The sequence below is a fragment of the Halyomorpha halys genome, unplaced genomic scaffold, assembly GCF_000696795.3.
Source record: "Halyomorpha halys isolate HHAL.00 unplaced genomic scaffold, Hhal_1.1 Scaffold536.1, whole genome shotgun sequence".
In the NCBI taxonomy this organism is placed as follows: domain Eukaryota; kingdom Metazoa; phylum Arthropoda; class Insecta; order Hemiptera; family Pentatomidae; genus Halyomorpha; species Halyomorpha halys.
The window spans coordinates 176220-195463 of record NW_027112649.1 but is presented as its reverse complement, the minus strand read 5'-3'; the positions used below and the strand labels follow the sequence as shown (position 1 = coordinate 195463).

General features: G+C 29.7%; 1 protein-coding gene across 4 annotated transcripts in view; it reads right to left on the bottom strand.

Annotated features, from left to right (window-relative positions):
• Positions 1–19244, bottom strand: part of 5-HT7 (5-hydroxytryptamine receptor 7) — a gene marked incomplete at its 5' end in the record, with an annotated part of 376882 nt that overhangs the window by 330549 nt on the left and 27089 nt on the right. For all 4 annotated transcript variants that reach the window (XM_067050467.1, XM_067050469.1, XM_067050468.1 and 1 more), the window contains 1 exon segment: positions 7357–7392.

Sequence of the window (19244 nt, the reverse complement as noted above, 5' to 3'; positions counted from 1 at the left end):
TGTTTTTTTGTGTTCATTGGATATTATCTTGTTCTTTGTTTTTAGCCCTGAAGGAGGCTAGATGTTCTGAGCGAAACGTTGGAAGTATTAGGTAACTTATTTCAACTTATTTATGTTATATTCTGACCGCATCCTTAACAATTTTCTCCTCATAAAAAAGAATAATAGAAAAACAAGAAATAAATCACAAAGAATATTAGAAAAAGTCCCCATTAGCCCATTCATGTTAAATAAATTCCGAAATGAAAAAAAAAAAAAATCTGAGGATGAAAATAATGAATATATTATAAAGTTTAAAAATTCGAAACAGTAAATTACTTTAATCCTCTAGATCTATGTTAAAGAAACCACCGAGTCACGAGCCAGCCAAAACTTGCTTTTTTTATAACTATTAATCTTTAAATTTTTTCCAAAAATTATTTTAAATAGTCATTGTAACATAGCTTATTTAAACTCGAAAGTATTATAGTTAGGAGCAGTATCAGACCCCAGTAACAGTGTAATACTAAGAAAGATTAAAGCAAGTTTTAATTTGACTGATAGAGGACAGAGCGATTGCCAACGAGGTAATAAGGAGCTGGAGACCTCCTTCCCTTCCTTCGGAAATGAGAGTGAACCTCTTTCTTTTTCTCCTTCATTTCTCCTTCTAAAGAAATCTTTCTTTAATATACGCCAAGGATGGTCAAAGAATAACCTCAAAAGGGGTTTAATTTACATTGGCGAGGAACCGGGTTCTCTGATCGCTCTTCTATTTTTCGCCTACAGGAATAATTCTTCACCCTTCCTACCGCTAGATATTATAACTTTTATTTCTATCCTCTCAATAGGGATTTATTAAATTAAAGTGACAAGAGTCGTTTAATATAATTTTTAATCGGGGCTGTTATTTAGCATGCTATTAGCATCTTATACCAAAGTCTGTCAAAGGAGAATAAGAATAACAAAAACCATTATATTAAAATAGGAGCTTTGGATTTTTTTTCTTATTGATAAGCCTTGGTAGGTATTTGTCGTTTTTCACAATAACATTTCATCATATAGGATGAAAGGAAACGACCTTTATTGACATGGTGAATAACTATCTTGCTTCTTGGAAACCCCGACCTTTTTCCACCTGTGAGCATATTGCAGGATACCAGTTGGGTGGGAGGCATAATTTATTTATCAAAGTACATGATGGTCAGCTATGATAAAATCATTTCCCTCTAACATTTAGGATCCTCTCCGTTAAGGGATTTTCTTTTACTTTCTTTATTGTTACTTTTGACAAACTATAGTTTACAAACCTATTTTAACCATGGTAGGCTATTAGATTTTCATAACGAGAGACTGCCACGAAATAAAAATCGATCCCCCAGGCCGGATTCGGATTTGCGCTGCTTCAGTAACGAGGTAATTAAAGACAATTCCCTCAGCTACAGATGGCCAAGCCGTGAGCAAATTAAATACTATCAGATCACATTTACCCTTCGTCGTAAGCCTACCGACTGCCCTACAGTATACTTTAATAATGTTGCTCATAACCCTGTAGAACAGATCCACTATTTTGGACTACATCTGGGCTAACTAATAGCTTGGAGTAATCATACAAGACAGAAAAAACAGGAAACTGCACGTCGATTCCGACTATTACAGCACTTACTAAACTTCCAATACAGTACAAAATACTGATCTACATAACTATTATAAGACCTATCTGGACATATGGAGTTGATCTTTAGGGCTCCAGTAACCTTAGAATTTCTCTCGTATCCAATCCCTACAATCCAAAATGCTTTTTAAAATCCTCAATGCACCTTACTTTGTCACAAATAAAACCATACGTATGTTAATTTTCCCTATCTAACCGATCTAGCCCGAACCAGATATTATTCCTTCCATTATAAACTCCCTAACCAACCTAGTTTCTTCCTTTTCCATTAATGACAACCCTCCGAGGCGCCAGAAAATAAGATGGCCACGAGACCTTCTAATGTATAAACGTTATTAGAGTATTACTAATGGGTAATTTCTCTACACGCATGTATCAATCTATTATAAACTCACATCAAATGTACTGAATTGATTATTATGTACAGTTGTAAATTTTAATAATAAAATTTTATAAAAAATGTATAAAATAAAATTATATGTCTAAATAATAACTATTATTTTATATATTGAAAAACCAGGTTTGACCTAACAATTAGTCATAATTAGAGACCGTATTTTTGTGCAGTTAAAAATCCAAAACGTGCAATGAAAAAAAATCATTCGTGCAGTAAAAACTCAAAATGTGTATAACCGATCAGGAAACAGAAGGTCGCTTCAGAAAGAACAAATCAATTTATCAATAATAAAATTTCGTAATTAAGATTAATTTTTAATAAACAGGATAATTAAACCCGCTTATTAAGAAATTGATAAAATAAATACACTTCCAATATTTTTTGTGTTATGACCTCCTCTTGTAAGAGTGACCTTCTATATCGACTAACATAAGAGTCTGTTTTAAAGGTAACATAAATAAGGATTCTACGGAGGATGTTTGAACTGGATTAAATCAGTAAAACTTCCATTCCCACCAGATTTCACTAGTAGGTTCATAATTTTACGGATTCGAATCGATTTTTTATTACTACCAATCTCGAAAATTAAATGGTTATATAATTATAAATTTATTTGGTCGTTAAAATTTACAACTCTAGAGATATATAAACTTAAATTGATTTTTTTTTTCTATTCTGAACGCTTTATTTTCATCTCAAAGCATTTTAAAAGCACTACGGTACGAAACCGCAAATACGGTTTTTTTTTTGTTTTTTTAGTAGCAATTTTAAATTTCACTATCCCTCGTTAAGGGTTAATGGAACTGAAGACCCTTGCCCCCGACGGTGGAAATGAGAACCACTCTGAATTAATAATGTTCCCTTTTTTAAAATATTTATAACACAGCCCCTTTTTATAGCCAGACTCAAGAGCTTGGTGGAATTTTAAAAATTCTAACAGATTCCTTTACAGGGCTACTAAAATATCATATTATATTTTAAAATGAAATCCGTTCATTTGATATTAATAAATGAATTCGGAAGCAAACAGAATATATTAGATTGATATTAAAGAAAAAAAATTGCCGGACTCGAAACACAAATATGTGAATATGAGAGCACTAAAATATATTTTCAAGTAAATAAATAACGACAATAAACGAATATTTTTACACTCAATTAATCTTTAATTATTCTCAGTGATATAAAAGAGACAAATAGATATTGCCGCATTAATCCACAGTATACAATATAGATTGGAAATGTATTGTCATGAAAATGGTAAAGTTAACCTTCACACACACAATGAATATTAATTCTATCAATTAGATATAATATAGCCTAATGTCCATATGATGAAATAATCTTTCTTCCTTAAATTATTTATCATTGAAGGTCCTTTAAAATGCGATGTTCTTCTGCAAGGCCACGTGGAAATTTCTGGTTTCAAGGACCAATAACCAGCCAAGGATTGACTTCTTATCAATCAATTGAAAATATATTGTTACATTTAGTAGCCACTATTTAGGTGGCACTACTTTTATATTATCGCTATCCTTATATATTAACTATTAAACCTCTGTTTTCAATTTGCTATTGTATATGGTTAAAGTTGTCTTTATTTGTATTTAGTGATCGATTTTTTCAGTCCTTCACCAAGTTGAACTGTTAGAGAGGTTAGTATTACTATCAAAGCGTAGACAAGCACTGTCAAGTTTTCTCACCGAGGCGATGATACTTACACGATAGATATCGGTCACGTAGAAATGGAGCTTTAGCAGGGCTGCTTATCCAACATTAGTTGAGGTGTAAGTACTGCATATCGTCATGTACAGATATTGTTTAACACACGAATTATTTTCACTAGCACATAAGAGGTAAACTCTTGTGTATAATAAAACAAATATCACGTAACTGATTTTTTATTACACAGAAGATTTCATTGAGGAAAGAAGATGTGTAACCCAATGAATAATCTAAGTGGAATTGATTTGTATCCACAAAGACGTTTGCCCAAAACGTATAGGACAGACTATTAATACTTATCAATGGCATTAAGTGTACTAGTACAATATCAGTGCTCTCCTTCCAGCAATCAACATTGTACTGTCAAGGTGGGAATCGAACTTATACCTGCCGACCTTCACCCGTAATCAGAGAAACGCTTGAACATCTAGAAAAATTTTATTATAGACGAAAATCATTAGAAAATAAAACAATAATTGAAATAGTTTTAACTTTCCAATCGTATAAATGTTGAGTTATACAACTATATTCTGAAACGTGACATAAGGTTTTTCAATATTATTGTAATTTAGAGTGTTTTTATATATTAGAAATGGTTTCTTGTGTTAATGTTTGTAACTTCTGAGAGTCTACAAAATATATCTACTTCGGAAATATTTTGAAGAAAGAAAGATGAGTCGATTGAAGAAATTCTCTTGTTGAACAATATAATTAAATTAGAACATAACTAAAACATAATACCATTCAACACCTGACCTAGAAAACTGATTTGTAAACCTAATTGTTTAGGTTTTTACTAAGTTCCAGTTGAGGCAGGAATGCGCGGAATGGTGATATCGGCTTCGAACCTTTGGGAAAGGTATACAAAATTTCTATTAGTATTAAATGCACTGAAGTAACCGGGAAATAACTAAGTCTGTTCGCTATGAGAATTCTCCTGAAATTCTTATCTTACTTTGCACAGCCAGAAACACGTCTGTTTCCCCTTCTGTAGAAAAAAAAAGATTTCCTTTATCTTTAACTGTCATTTAGTCTTATACATAATTTTTGAGGGTTATATACAAGGAAAAGCAGGGTAGTTGTAGTCCATTATCCACCGGCACTATCTTGACCAACAGACTATAAAAAATAATCCCGAAATTAGTAAATTAATCTATACTAACATAAAAAAAAACTCCTAAATCACTATGGAATTTAATTAAAATTTCTTTCAGCGCCTTGGCCGAAATTATATTTTAGCGTTTTAAATCATTTCATTTATACCCTAACCAGTAACAGTTTTAATTAACAAACTGCATCAAGTTCTGCTTGATAATATCAGATATAATTTCAATTTGCAAGTCCATTAATGCCATATTTCTCTGAAGGAATATTTTTACATAGCATCAGACATTCCTAAATCTCGACGCTTTTCTTTTTCATTTCTTTCCCTTCATAAACGTGACGAAGTCTTTCCTATTGAAGTATATGTAAGTTTGCTGAGAGATAGATACATGTAGACATATGCGAAGCCCAGACCAAAATTCTGTCTAATTCAGTTATAAATCAATTGAATTCAAATAAAAAATTATGTCCAGTAAACCATATTCATTTCGCGGGCGTACCCAGAGGGGGAAGCACAGGAGGGGGCAGCTGCCCCGCCTAGAAGTGATAAAAATTTATTAATTTAATAAAAAATATTTTTCAAGCAAATAATAATTGTAATAACTAATAGAGCATTACAACAATTACATATTATTTTCGTAAAATTTTGGTTTCATTCGTCTTTTCATTGCTGAAATATAAGGGTACGTCCTTGAGTAATACAATAAAAAAAGTCAAATTTAGTTTTATATTTAAAACCTATTCACACTTTCTGATTGGGTTATATAATCAAACAAACTAGTGACGAACAATGTTATTGTTCCCAGTTGTATTTTTTTAAAATATATTTAAAACATTCAAAGTTATTTATTCTAAGACTGCTATATAGATTGGTGCTCGCTCACTTAACTGAGTCTCTGAAATAATAAGAAATAGCTACAAATATTTGATTGAAAAATTATTAAATCGATTAAACGTTAATATTAAAATGCCATAATAAATCTTATTGTCGTAATTTTCAAAATTTGGTACAGTTTAGGTATCAAAAATCTTTGAAAATTTAAGTTGATTAATTAATTTTTTTTTAATGTTTATTGCTTTCAGAGTTTCTCATATCCAGAATAACATAGTTTTCATGACACTGATTTGTTTTTTTAAAGTCCTATTCTAGTGAGTAATATATATGACTAATTGGAGATAAAATGAAAGAAATCACCCAATGACTGTATTAATTCTAATTGAAAATATTAATTTAGTAGTGGTCAGTCTTAACTATATTATCTAAAATGATTTTCAATATAAAACTTTGATATTCTTGGGTTCTAGGGAGTGATCGCCAATTAAATTAAGCACAGATTTTTTATTCTGGAACCAAGTGAAGTGGTTAGAAAAGGGAACGAAGTAGAACATGTGTTTTCTACTTCCCCCTAATGTGTCCTGAATTTTCTTTATGAGGGCACATTGGTGAGTACATGAACGAGCTAAGAAGTGACAGAAAACCTTGTGACATGAATACAAATTTTTATTTTTATTAGTGTGTTCGATCTAAAATTCTAATTATATTTTATACTAATACGTTACTTTAAAAAGTGCTAAAAAGATCTTTTAAATAAATTTTAAGTGCACTACAAAAGAAACTATGAGCTTGCAAAGCTTCAGCTTTTTTAAAGGGCTAGAGGCAATTATAGGATTGGTAAGTATTATGCATTTTATCACTAGACATCAATTAATGATTAGAAGCTTATAGCGAGAAGGAAATTGTTGGCCCCAAGGAGGATAATAGCAGAAAAATAAAATGATCCACATTCAGTTGGTCGACTATAATTAAAATCTATATTACTGAAATAGCACCAAAATTGAAAGATGGACCATTTTCTTAATTTATAACTTAATAGATTTAGTCATGTACTAATAGTGGTAGTTTTCGTTTGCTTGAACCATTACTTGCTTTGGACTGAGTTGTTTTCCGATTTCTCTTAAAATTTTGAATTCTCTGGTTCACGAGGTTTCTCAGATCACCGATTCGAGTATGAAGAAGAAATGAAAACTTAGGTGAAAATTCATGTCAAAAGCAATCCAATTAATCACTAATCATATGGAATTCTATCACCATTAAAAGAGGTAAACACCTGGGTGTAGTGAACAAGAAAGAGATGTAAAAATGTGCATAAAGAATAACGTAAAACATCCTAATGAGTATGAATGAAGATAGATAGGGTTTTTGCTAAGGGATAAGGTTGATGAGATCAAATCTGAGGGCATTTGGAAGGAATAATTTTTCAAAACAACTGTGATATTAAAGCCATGATTCAGGGTATTTTAGTGTATTCGCTATTTTATTTCACACAAATAAAGTTTGTTTAATAAATTAATTTATTCTAATAACCCACATAATTGTAATTTAATCGCTATAATGGTATTTTTTCTGTTTTTTTTAATCCACAGTATTACTGAATAATTTTCACAACCTGTTAAATCTGAAAATAAAATTGTTCCTTACCTTTTTAAGGATGGGCTTTTGACCTCCTTCTGGAACCTGCAAAGAGATAATCGTTAATACTGGCAGTGCAACAATGACCATTGTAATGAGAGTAAGGAAATGATGATTTATGATAGGATAAGTGGTAAATCAATCAAATGTATTCATCGAATGATATGAAATGATGACCTCTATAACGTTCACTTAAAAGGTTTATCGAGAGAGTTACTTGTATATTTTTTTCTTTTTATCTTATATCGAAGATAAGCATTGTTTTTGATAAGATTTTTATCATTAATAATATGTAATGTAGAATACATAATATTAATTTATGGGTATCAATAATGAGAGGCCTGTTAATGGCCAAAATGATTTTATTAACATAACAAAAGTAACACTAATGAGTAATCGCTAATCCGATCACTGTTTTGACAAGAGAATTATTTTTTAAAAAAGAGTAAATTTAGTAAAAGTGTACTTGAAATTTAGAGTGAACCTATAATTTGAGGCATCGTTCAAAGAATCACTAAATTTTATTTAGATCTTATAGTACGTTGTTTCTGTCGTGATACTAAGCAAATGCGTATAAATATATATAAACACAACAATAATCATATAAATCGTAATACAATAAATTAGAATTATTTTTATTGGAAATTTCATTTCACGCAAATGGATTTTTCAAACCTTTACTCAACACAGTTAAACTTTAAGGGAACAGGTTCAATTAATATGATTATGATGATAAACAAAATGTTACTTAAGGTGCATTTACTACTTTAAGAGAAAGAAGATTCGTGATGTATATTTTGTGCCGAACTAAAAGCTGGACACATAATTAACTAATGTTGAAATGTTGGAGAAAATATGACTAAAAAAAATTACTTTTCCGTTTTCAACGAAGTGTTACCCAGAAAACGTAAGTAACATCCCTGATGAATGATTTTCACCAAATCTTGAAAACAAATTTTCTTCTGTTTATTACTAAAAAGTATTGGAGGAAACTCTAAAAACTAGGAAACTAAAAAAAAAAAAAAAAATAAATAAATAGAAATAACTTTAAAACTTAGAAATAATATAATATAACTTCAAATTATACTTGATTTAAAGTTAATCAATACCGAGTTTTTCAAATGAGACGAGATGAACTTTGCATCCGCCGGGGACAGGAAGTCCCCATGAAGTATTGTAACTTTGAACTAAGGTACTTTTTTCATGGGAATGCTGGTTTGTATGTTTTTATTTTACCATCCCATTTATTAAAATATATGTAAATATAAATATACATATTACGTTGCGAAAAAAACACAACTTTCGCAAACCGTTCTGGAAGACAAAAACTTATAACATTAAATTTTTATTGTTCTGTTCCTGTAAAAATTCATATTTTAGGATTCCTCATTGATCGGACACGTTCCTCAATCTCCGATTTTCCCGTCTCTTAACTGCTGTCTCTATTTCTTTTTTTCGTTTCGTTTCTTTTTATTTGTCTTCGTTAGTTAATTATCAAAATATTTCAAAGTTCATATTAGGGGTATCCATGGTCTTTTGTTTAACATGTTAAATGGAAAGTTTTGTTAAACGGGGAAATATTTCTTTCTTTTAGTATGTTAAAACGATATAACATTTAACATGGTTGATTCTGTGAATAGGAGAATGTGCTAAATGACGTCATGCAATAGAGCAGCTCCACACCATTTTGTCTGTTGTTATTTCGATAGGCTAGTTGCTCGTGTTTTGTATGTTTTATTAGTTTTAAACATTGTTTAAACTGTAGTGAATTAATGAATAGACATAATAAAATGTTTAAAGCTTTTATAATGAAATGTTACAAAGTTGCCCATAAAATCCACTAGGAGCTCCACTGCAATTAACACTTGGACTTTGAATTTGGCTTAAATATTTAGGATATTAAAAATTGTTACATTTAACACAACATCCCACACATCCCTTATTAATACATATTTTAATACTTTTAACAATGCAAAATTGTTAATTATTTCAAATACATAAAATTTAACATTTCTTGAACATTTGGCATTTAAGCCATGTTAAAATATTTCAATGAGAATAATACCTATCTGATGTTAAAGATCACTTGATTTTACATTGATATGCCGAGATTAAATCCTTAGAGCCGCATTAAAGAAAATTGTAAAATATTTTCGGCTTATCGAAAAAGTTGCTCTGTCTCTCTGGCATACACCCGCTTTAAATATGTAATTTCTTACCCACGGTTACCTCGCGATTCTCCACCAGTATGCCAGACCTGTGGAACGCGACTTACTGTAAAACACACCTTAACCGAATGCCAAGCATACGACTCCATCAAATCTTTGTATGAATTACCAGCAGATATCCATTCAATTTTGCAGGATAACAAACAAACTGTAGTTGAACTTTTCGAATTTCTGAATCACATGAAACTTAACTATAAAATTTAATTAAATTTTCTCCCCAAAAAAGTTCCCATTTTTCAATAGTTTAACATTTAAATTCGGAAATTAAGATAATAAAGACTTTTATTAGACTTGATATTTGTATAAAGTCTAATAAAAATTGAGTGGTTGATGCCTTAAAATAATAGTTTAAAAAAATGTAATTTCATTATCATAAGACTTTTTTCTTCGTGCTAAGATGTACACACACAGAAACATATGCGGTTTCATATGGAGTATGTATAACTTCTAAATCAACTCTTTTTTTTTTATCTGAAAAGCATGAACATATGTCAGATAGAACCATTAAACCATAGTATTAGGAAATAATTACTTTCATGAAACGTGTGATATAAACCTATCTAAACGACGAATACACATTGGATGTATAGACACCATAATGTATTCCGATAGAATCTCACCACGTTCTGAGACAAACGTAGGCTGTTTAATGTAGGACGTGACGCAGACCCCGCTCTATAGCAGATGATGGATCTTGCATGAATGACAGATGGTACATTTCTCATCGAAACGGGATACGTCAAACTGGGGAAATAGCTACCAAGTTGCCAGGCGGGGTCGGGAGGTGCCAAGAGTTTTTCCAACTGTCAGAGCTGATCGAGTTCTGGCTGTTGGCACCGAACAACTTGTGCGAAAGAGGCCGGACACTTAGCAGTACAACATCCATCATAGTGGCACCCGATCCAGATGAAAATATCTTCTAGCTCTTTCAGGGACAACTCTGAATAGTCTGGTTTATCTGTAGGCGTCTGCTTTGTCTCTAGAGCAACTTAATATTACATGTCAAGAAAGTTTCCTATAATATTTCTTTAATTGTAATAAAAAAAACGAGTATTAAGACGAATAGATAGAAGTGTTTAATATTTTTATTTTTACAAAAAAATATTATTTTGAAATTACTAAAAGAATTTCTGACAATAAACCTTTGCTTGACTGTCGAATTCTTTTTTTAAACATACAATATAAATATAAAAGTGAATACATTTTACATTAATATTTCAATTTATAAAAAAGGCTTGTGAAAAACAGTTTTTTATTTAACACTTTATTTTAAATAAAATTCTTTCACCATCTCATTTCTGTAGTTAAAAGTTATGTTTAAATAAAGAAATATTTTTTTTAATATTCTGGACTGTTTCTTAAAAATGACACTACTAATTTCTTCTATACTGGGCAAACTGCTTTAAAATAAAATACAGGGAGGATTTTCCCCGTTTATCCAGCCACAGTTCATGAATTATCTTTAATAATTAGCTGAATAAAATATATGTAATATTTTTCCTGAATTATTTATATTTTACGGTATTTACTACCATGTGTTCATTTATGATGAAATAAAAGACAAAATACCTAGTTTATGGAAATAAATTAATAAATAAAATAAGGTGACAAAAATTAAACTTAAAAGGAGTTTTATTCAAGGTAAAATAAATAAGTCGTTGTTTATTTTGTATAAGTTCATCCTCAACTGGTATTGATAGACGAAAATTTGTTGAATATGTTTAAAAATAAAATTGTTTTTCACAAGCCTTTTTTATAGTTTGAAATATTAATGTAAAATGTATTCACTTTTATGTTTATATTGTATGTTTAAAAAAAGAATTCGACAGTCAAGCGAAGGTTTATTGTCAGAAATTCTTTTAGTAATTTCAAAATATTATTTTTTTGTAAAAATAAAAATATTAAACACTTCTATCTATTCATCTTAATACTCGTTTTTTTAAAATTAAAATTAAAGAAATATTATAGGAAAAACCAAAAATATGCTGATGTTTAATAATCAATTTCAATACAAGAGATTTTAGAAATGGAAAAGTATGATTTTTTTTTTTACAACATAATATGTTACATTTTCCTAGAATATTTTCTAAATTTTAATCAAGATATGTAAATATTTATTCATTTTAAAAATTGTTTAACAATCAGACCGGAACAATATGTTGATATAAATAAATTTAAAAGGAATAACAAAAATTAAAATTTTTAAGGGTTACATTCAATGAAAAATAAAAAGAGACGCCGTTCCATGTTTTATTCTTACATCTCCTACTGTTAATGATTGAATATGGTCATTAATTTATACTAATTAGGCTGAACGAACATAGAGCTTCGATGCCAAAATACCAACATTCTCCGCCCACAAACCTCAGAAGGAACTTCAAAACAATAATTTAAGGGTTCAGACAAAACCCAACCTTCCATCTCTGATTTAGTCCTGGGTTCTATTCCGCCTGAGCAGATAATTATTTTCTGTTACTCCGTAGCCTCGTCAACTCAGTGGGTTCTGGAGCACTCCTGGGGTGCTTCTTAAAGTGAGTACCGTTAATTGGGTAAAAACTGGTGGTTGAGCGTAATCTTGAACACATCACCTCCATTCACAATCGTTGGTCTACTAACAGTGCTTTCTTACAAAGTACTACACCCTTAACCCTTCAAGAGTTGGAGCAGTACAAACTTAATTTAATTAATTTTAATTAACCTTAAATAGACCAAGTTGCAAATGTAAAAATTTTGACCAGTCAATAGGAATATAAAAAAGAAAAGAATAAAAGAAAGGAAACGTATAGGCATTATTTTTTTTTCTTTATCGCATTATCTTCTTTGTCCGCATATGAGTTGAACCGAATTAATACTTGAAAGGAGAAAGGAAGTAGGTAATATAAAAGAAAGGATTTGGATTACATGAAAAGGTCATCCTCATTTCTTAATTATTTCTATTCATTTTTCATTAAAATATATGTGACCTTTGATCTCGAGAAATGATTAAACGGTAAAATATTTTAAATAAAAGAAGATGGTCAGAGTTGTGGTCAAAAAAGAACAAATAGTTTTAACTATTTCAATATTGTAAAATATTTTAATTTTATTGGTTGTTGTTGTTGTTGTCTGGGGCTTAAGGGCGTAAAACCCTGAGGTCATCAACGCCCATGTTTCGTGCTTTATATTTTATTTCTATAATTCTATTTCACTTTAAATAATTTCGAAAAAAAATTTAAATAATTACTTCTGTTGGTATTTTTTTATTATGTATAACAGATTTTCTGGTTCTTTTTTAAGAAAACTAAGACCATTTCCACGTTCTTCTGGTCATCATTCAGAGCATCCGATACACTCGGTCCTACTCCCAGTCTACTCAAGTTCGCAGAATAAAAATGGCATTTTTCAAATATGTGACTGATCGTAAGTATACTGTTGCAGTATTGACAATTTGGAGGTGGCTGCTTACTGATCAGATATCTATGAGTTAAACTCGTATGACCTATTCTCAATCTGGCAATAGCTACCTCCTCCCTGCGATTGGAACGGTATGATGTGGTCCATGGTTTGGTGGTTTTTTTGATGGTTTTTAATTTGCTTGGCGGGCTTTCATCCCACATGGCTTGCCAGCTAGATAATATCTCATTTTTCATTGGAAGACTTATTTCTTGTGGTGTCAGAATGGCCGTGCCCTGACCTGGAAGAGCAAGTGCTTGTTTAGCTGCAATGTCCGCCAGTTCATTTCCAGTGATCCCCACGTGACCCGGTACCCATATAAAGAAAACAGTTTTTCCCAAGTTTTCGAGCATGTTGGTATAATTTTATTGGTATTTTTATGTATATATATTTTTTGTACAAGAGTGTTTAAGAGTGTTTTATTATATTTTTTATCATAAATACATTTTTATTATAACAATATCTTCACTCTGAGATCAAGAAATGACCAAAAATATCATTATCAATTAAAAAAGAAATTTATCTAATATATTTGATGGTAAATTATATTTGATAAATCTAAGAGTTTTTAGAAAGAAAACTAACTGAAGTTTTTGACACTACCTCTTGTCGAAACACTTTTCGTTGTCATTAGCAATGCTAAACTCTCATTGTCTTTCAAACTTTTTTCTCTAATCCATATTGAAATGCCATGTTCTTTGTACCAATCTCGAAAAGGATTACATCGATAAAATATGTAGACTGAAACGATTCATTGTCTTTTGGGAAAGTATCCCAAAATATTTAAATAACAATACATCGACCATTTTTAAGATATGTAAGTTGATTTAGAGATTATCTGAAAGTTGTATAAATTTAGTTAAAACTTAAGTTAACTTAATCTTTTAAGATAAGCTGTAACCAGTTTAAACTGGTTAAATTGTATATAAAATATGCGAATTTAATACTATGTAGACAATTAGTTAGTTTTGCCTACTGCGTGTTATATTAATTCTATGTTACCTATAATCATCACTTAACAATATTTACCTTTGTCTTCAGTTAATCATCAACCTTCACATCGCGATAAGAAGATTGGTGTATTCAAAATTCGCAACACCAAGCAATGAGCAAAAGGTATAAAAGGAGAAAGAGCAACTAAAGCATGAAATTAAGGAATCTTAGGAAGAAAATGGTAGTTATAAATCAAAGTGATTAACGTCAGTAGGGATTTCATAATAAACTAATGGTCTTTTCCACATCTGTACTGTGCATACACCGTGAAGTGGAAAATTATGACTGATATTCTATCTAGAAAGAAACATCGCAGGATGACAAAAATAGAACTAAGCTTAATAATAAATAATTTTAACCTTCAGTACTCCCAGGAAACCTTTACTAATAATAAATAGGCAAATACTCAGGTTGGTCTTCCAAGATTTAGTCCAATCCCTGATCTTGCAAAAAAATCGAAAACTCATATAAAGACTACATTACTTTATTAATAATGGAAAGGTAAACGTAGTAAGGATAAATATATCATAACAAGACTATAAGTTCATGCAAAAATAATGATGAATATAAACCACAGAAAAGAACTGACTTTCTATATTATTGGAAAAAAGGCTTCATTAAGATCCAATATGGCCATCATACGACTTATGAAAAATTTATTTTTTTAGAGTATGTTGTTCTACGACCATGTTGTGGTAAAATGATAAGTTTGATTTAATACCTTAATATTTAATTTCAATTACATTTCAAAAATTGGATTCTTACTTGCTTCGATCAAGAGCGGAAGAAAAGTTTTTCGTGGTGAAAAAAGCCGAAAGTTCTATGTATGTAATCAATACTTAATACCAACGTGGTTTATTTTTGCTTTGGTTTATATAAAAGACCATTATTTAAAAAACATCAACGCAACCGAGGCTGATTTTACATGCTAAAACTTGTTAACAAATTAGTTTTTTTTTTATGAGCTATTAACCCACACACACATATTGTATTTGTTTTATGGAATGACAAATAGAAAACCTAAATCGCAACAAACCTGCATATCGCTGAAATTAACTAGCGTATAAAAGTTTAGAATCCAATTTTTTTTTTTTTTATTCTTATAATTTTTTTTTACTTTCATCATGCCATAGGCGTTGGTGACCAGAGGGTTTTACGCCTTTAAGCAACAATCAACAACAACAACAAATTAACTTCAAAATAGGATTGACGCAAGTTGTTACGCAACGCAAGAATTACAGCATAAAGTGGACTTATAAAATGTTTTCTGCTAAAATACTGAAAAGCAGATAGAGAATAATAATTGAAAATCGTTGATAAACAGAAATTATAAAAGAAATATTTACAATAATTTATCTCTAAAAAAACGTTCTTGAAACTCCCCTTAAGTACAAAGCTATTATTATGTCCTAGAATAATTCTAAATTGCTTTATGATCAATAATTACATTTTTTGTTCTTTAAATGTGGAACACGAAAGAGTCGCGCAGAGAAGTTATTGTGAAGACAGCTAAGAATTAATTATTCTAACCATGCTTTAACCCCATCTCTTGTTGCCCTTTGTTTAAAAAATAGAATAAAATAACTACTTTTGTAAGAAATTTCTCAATATTAATAAGTGAATAGTTTACATATCAGTTTATAATTAAATTTAAATTATTAATCCATAATTTATGGAATTATTAATTAATAGTTACTCCTTACCCGATTGTATAATTAACTATTTCAATATATGCATAAATATATAACATGTTATTGATTAATTAAGTAACAATTATTATTGAAGGATTATTGGTTATGACACTGTTACTAGCAGAAGTTTATTAATACTATAAAATATGTAAAATTGAAACACCTGGGGGATCTTTCATAATTAAGGACTATCTTATACTATAAGTTGTGTAAAGTCGATGTTGTGCGCATATAATTTCAATGATAGGAGATCTCCAAGAATATTAAAATCAACAGATACTTATTAATAATAAAAAAATAATAGTAAATATAAAAAATATACAACTGAAAACTGAAATATTGGGACGTACGGTACAGCGAATATATAAGTAACTATATTAAGACAAATAAAGTATAACGGTAACAATTAAAAGAAATCTTCTTAATAAATGAAATTTTAGTTAATTTTACACTTTATTGTATTATTATTCAGTGTTTTTTTTTATTGGATATCAATATTTTATCATAATCATACAACTACCAACCATAGAATGAACTAGAGCGGGCATGGTAAAAGGGATATGTGTCAAGGTACCCCCATCCTCAGTGTATTTGCCAATTCTAGAGCATTCTTTGTCATAACTTTTCCTATATTTTTGGTTATTGAAAATAGAAGGCAATTAAAAACAAATAAAACTGACATTATGTCTGTCAAACAATAATAGTCAAGACGTAGTAGTTTCGTTTATTGAATTCGACAGTAAAAAAAATAAATAAATAAAGAATCCAAATCTTTATCAAACTCTAAACTTATTATTATACAAAGTTAAATTTAAAAGTTTTATTTATTTTTATTATTATTATATGGTTTCGAACCAGGTCCATCAAAAAGTAAACAAATTTAAAATGAAAGAGAATTTTTTTAATTAGTTTGTGATATTTTATTTTTATTTTTTATTCTATATCTGAAAAAAATTAAAAAAAAAACCAAAAACAAATACCAATATAAACCTAATTAAATTGGATGCAATAAAATAATTTTATGAAATAACCGGTTAAATAATTCTAAAAAATTGTTATCCTCATACTCTTAATTTATTTTAATTCCATTAAAATATCATATTTATCTTCATATAATAAAATAAAGAAAACTTCTTTACTCAGTAATCCGGAATATATATAATTTATAAACAATATTTTATCAATCGATTTTTAAAAAACAAAATTATAGAAAGAAATATGATTTTAATTTAAATTTTAAAAAATACTTTCATATTGTTTTAATTTGAAGTTCTATATAGATGTACCTCATTTTTTAAAAAATACAGGATAATAAAGGCAGTTATTTCACTCATTTATTTTTTTCAGCTAAACTACATACCGGATTGAGTAAAATTAATAAATGATCAATAAAAAGTTTATGAGATTTTCAATCAACCTCAGCAGGAATTGAAAATAATGGCGGTTTCAAAGTGTATATTACGACTTTATAATATAAAATAAGGCCAAATTAAAAAGTAAGTATATTATTGTTGTTTTAACATAAAATTATATTACTTATATTCTTCAGTGACCGATATACATTATTTTTTAGCTACCAGTTAATTTATTTTTACATTAGTACTTGGCAAACAACGTAAAGATTCTTTGCAACCTAAAGAAATCATAAAAATGTGTCTAGGGAAGGGAAGATACTACTACATTAATAGAAATGATAGATAAGGTTGGAGGTGAGAGCTACATACTCCCTCCGGCTTCTCTAGCAGTGATGGACAAAAATTAGGTAGAGTTGAAACTAATAGTTGCCATGGATACGACCTTTTTTTTATGAATGAACCATTGATAAAAAATATCTTATACAATAGCAATTAGCTTTAACTATTGCTAATTTTGCCCAACTCTGTTCTCTAGTCCATAGAAGCTTCCTATGGTCGCAAATGTGATGGAAATGGTATTGATATTTTCAGGAAATACGTCATAAAACATAAAACGTCTTAAAACATTCCCAATAATGCAAGTAGATAAATTGCAATAACGGGGAAAATAAACCTTGTCACGCGATATTTTTTTACATTATACATGATTTATATACGTCCCGATCATATATACATATTTCGACTCACAACTGGCACCGTAGTTTCATTCCTATTCTGACGCAATGTCAATTCATATCCTGTAATTAAAATACGTGCCCGGACTGTAACTATGTTGAGGAAGGCGAATCGCAACATCATGAGTCTGTTAAAGAGTCGAATTACGATGATCAAAACGCCGGTCACAAAAGATATTGGCACAGTCTATTGGCAGGACAGTCACGCATGCAGATGTCATCGACACTTGGTAAGATAGTAACTATTAATTGTAAAGAGGCTCGTTACCTTTTAACATTCAGTATATTTTAATATCAAAATTTATTAATTTCTTTATTTATTTAATACTAAATCAATGGTCAATGTAAGATGTACATTTTTTTTTGTTAACAATGGATTATGAGGAGGGGTATAGTCTCATACAAAAGACACCCCGAACTATATGCAATAAAATAAATAAAGCAAAAAAAAAATAGATAAAATAAAATAATAGTTATTAATAAAGATAAAATTAAAGTTAAATTACAAAAAAGTGACATTTATGGATTTAACAAAATAAAAATTGACTCCTATTGGAAAAAAAGTAAATTTATGAAAAAGATAAAGAAAAAAAAATAGGATAAAATAAAATTTTATAGTGACAATAACAGAATTGACAAATATATAATTTATAACAGGATGTCCTGCAGCAGCCTGGGCTTCAGTCTCCGGGTTGTGGTTGGGTTTCCCAAGTTGTAGTTCACTGCCCCTGTAATTATTGATTGAACAGGGAGTGGAATTTCATGAACCTTTTTTTTTATGTAATCCTCTATTGCTTCTGTTTGTAATTCCCGATGCAATTGACTGTTTGTTGAGGGCTAATAATCGGCTTGAGTATATTACACGATGAGTAGAGAAATCCCATAACTAAATTTTAAGGGACATTTAAATTTTCGCGGGTTTCCATTTTCTAACTATAAAGATATGTTTTGGGGAGCATAAGCCCATAAGTTTTTTAGATTTTATCAGAAATTATCATATTTAATTTAGAGACCCCTAAAGCAGGCACTTTAATTTATTATAAAAATTTTCAAAATAGGAATAATGAAAAATCATAATAGTTGCAAAGTCAAATTTTGATTAAAAGTATTTTATCTTCTTTCCTTTTTTTATCAAAGCTGAAGTTCTCCAGGAGGACCTAGGAATGGGAATGTCAACGCTCATTTCTTGGAGCCTTCTTGAAATAAATATTGACTTACCCAGGTGGAAATTAAACCTACAACCTTCTAGATCAATCTCACTGGATCATCGCTCTAATGTATCCTTCTGATAGGTTCTCTCTTTTTCACCTTACCGCATAGACTTAAATTAAATTCCTTTAAATTCCAAAATTCCATGATGAAGCTTATTGTCTTTAGATTGGTTAAGTTATAACTTCAGGGTCGATCAAAGTTTAATCGTTAGTAACATAACATGACTTGGCATGTTATTATTATATTTATATA